Source organism: Vicugna pacos, chromosome 14 (genome assembly GCF_048564905.1).
Source record: "Vicugna pacos chromosome 14, VicPac4, whole genome shotgun sequence".
NCBI classification, from domain to species: Eukaryota; Metazoa; Chordata; class Mammalia; order Artiodactyla; family Camelidae; genus Vicugna; species Vicugna pacos.
This window is the reverse complement of record NC_133000.1, coordinates 70,409,599-70,412,326: the sequence shown is the minus strand read 5'-3', so window position 1 is coordinate 70,412,326 and position 2,728 is coordinate 70,409,599. Positions and strand designations below refer to the sequence as shown.

At 53.7% G+C, this 2,728-nt stretch overlaps 1 long non-coding RNA gene across 1 annotated transcript; it reads left to right on the top strand.

Annotated features, from left to right (window-relative positions):
- Window positions 1-1,363: 1,363 nt before the first annotated feature.
- Window positions 1,364-2,266, top strand: LOC140685570 (uncharacterized). The gene is made up of 2 exons (XR_012058834.1): window positions 1,364-1,635; window positions 1,758-2,266. It is a non-coding gene; the product is annotated as an uncharacterized lncRNA (long non-coding RNA).
- The last annotated feature ends 462 nt before the right edge of the window (window positions 2,267-2,728 follow it).

The window sequence follows — 2,728 nt, the reverse complement described above, 5'->3', positions numbered from 1 at the left end:
ATTCTAAGTAAAAATTTTGCACTTAGAAGAACATTGCAAAGTTTGCATAATTATGCACTTTCACAAATGTGGCATCAGTTTTAAAACAGCAGAAGTCATATAGCAACAAAGTGCTCCATTTATATGATACTCTGGACAATGCAAAGAAATAGAGACCTATAACATGTAGTTAAGGGTGGAGAGGTTCTATACAAATGGGCACTTACTAGACTATTCTTTTCAGCTGTTGGAATGTTCATCTTAATGGTGCCTAACCATACATTTGTGAAAAACTCACAACTATATTTAAACTTATACTTGAAATAGTGTGTGTAAACTTAAAACAATTAATGGAGAACAACAAAAACGTTTTCACATGTTAGGAGAAATTTAAGCTCTCCTGAGCCTTGGTTTTTACCTGTGTAACACTTCTTTCTACCACCTTAGGATCCTTCTTAGGCAGAACTGTAAAGCCGGGGAAAAAGGTCACCGGCCTCAATAGGCTTTTTTTTGGAACCCAGTCGGAGCTTAGAGAACACTCTCTAGGGCGACAGCTGCCCTCAGGTCATTCTCGTAACTGATGAGAAAGCCACAGGGCTGGCCGAGTCTGCCTGTGAGTTGACGCCAGGTTTCCGGGGTCAGAGGGTGGGAGGCTGTGCTCTGAAACATAAGGGTGCATCTGAAGGAGCTCCCCAAGAGGGGACCCCCCACGGCTTTGCCCTAACCCTCCGGCATCAACATCACTGATTGGCAGTGCAGGTCTGGAGGCCGTTCCCAGCTCTTCAGCTTCCCATTTCAAGCCCACTCTGGGCCTGCTTTCTGAGAAACGTGTTTAAAACACATCTGTCCCACTCTGGGACCGTTCTGTCGCCACCCCCAGTGACTGAGGAGAATCAGTGACAACCCTGGACCCAGGCCGTGACGCCCCTCGGACACAGGAACCCCACTGTCACATAAACAACGGCCCTGCACCCACAAGCACGGCTTCACAGTAGTCTCAAAGCCAATAATGTTAAAAGAGTCGCCCTGCCTTGTCCTCGCCTAATGGGCTCCCTCAGGCGTCCATGGACCCCAAGTCAACGCCCCGCCCTCCATTTCTCTAGCAGGTTCCACCCCAGGTTCCTACCGTGCAGGCGCTGCCCACGCCCGGGGTCTCACCTCAGAGTCACCTCCAGAGCGGTTTGGAGCGACCCACCGAGGCTGAGTCCTACTCCTCTCAGGAACACGACCCCGGTGCAGAGGTCCGGCTGCGGCCTGACTGCCGCCACAGCGCTCCAAGACTGGCTCTGCCGGCCCCGCCCCTGCGCCGGCCCCGCCCCTCACGCGGCTCCCAGAATACAACGAGCCACACCCCCTCCCCAGAATGCAACGCGCCTCTCTTCCTCCCGCAGGAAGTGGCGGGAAATGCCGCGTCGGTCCACTCTGAGGTACGCCTGGAGAGGCTTCTCTTCTGCCTTCTGAAGAGAAGGGGCGGCAAGGAGGGACGACGGTTTCCAGTGCTTCCCAGGTACCCAGAGTGAACCCTCTGTGGCTGGGAGACCTGGGGTCTGAGGTCTTGGCCTCACTCCCTCAGGGACAGCGGACGTTCAGGGGAGCAGCAGCCGAGACCTCCGGGAGGTCGACGCGCGGGGACGCCGGACGGAGCTGTGTGCGCAGGTGAGCACGGGGTGCGGAGACGCTGGGAGGCCGGGAGGCCACGGGCCTGGGGGGCCCTCGGCGTGTGTGGCCTGCTCCTCAGATGCCCAGTGTTAGCCCTGAACGTGGCCTCCCTCCCGCAGGGCCGTGCTGGGAGCGCTGTGGCCCTGCTGTGACTCCGAGGAATGAAGGAGGGTGGCGAGAAAATGAATTTTGACATGCTGAGATGTAGGGAAGTTACCCCGGCTGGTACACGAGTTAAGTTGAATTTCCTGCTAGAACAGCCTGCTTGTGGCCTGGTACGGCGGCATTAATTATTAACGAAAAGGGCACATTGACTGCGTGAAGAATGTCTGTGTTAAACATAGAGTTTAAATGCCCCTCTGCCGGGATGCCCCTGCCGGTCCTCGGCTGAGGATGACTCCGTCTCCTGGTGCCAAGGCCATACTGAGGTGGGGTACATACTGGTCTCTTTGTTTGTTTGTTTTTAGAGAAACGTTTCCCCGACTTGTTAATGTCTCTGTTCTGACGAGAGATAAAGCTGTGCTGGAAGCCACGCTCCTCCGGCGGAGCAGCGCCTCAGAGTGATGTGGGAAGCGGGTTTCTGGGCTAGTCCTAAGTTTGCCTCAAATAAAACTCTTTTCTATTATTATTGATTGATTGTTGATTGTTTTTGTTGACATTAGCTACACAGCCCGAGACCCATCTTCTGGGCGTTACTTGTTGCCCCTGCGTCCTGCGCTGTGGTTTTCAAGGGTGAGCGTCCAGGTGGCGGCCATCTTGCCCTGGGGGTGGGCAGGGACTCAGGATGGAGTTGACTCTGCACAGTGTTCCTGAGCTTTGTCGCTGTTGATGCGTCTCTGCTCTCTGAGAGCTACACTAAGGTGGTGCAGCCAGAGGCCCTTCTGCAGCAGCTGCAGAGAGCTCTATGTTGATCATATGGATGTTAATTTACAGTAAAGGAAGAAAAGACAGAACAGGGACGTACCACAGTGAAAGGGCCATGCAGTTAGTGGAACATGGCACCAGGCCATTTCTGGTACATGGTCAGCATAGCCCAAACTTTGATCTACTCTTTTGCCACAGCTTTAATGCCAAGAGACTGGATTTTGAC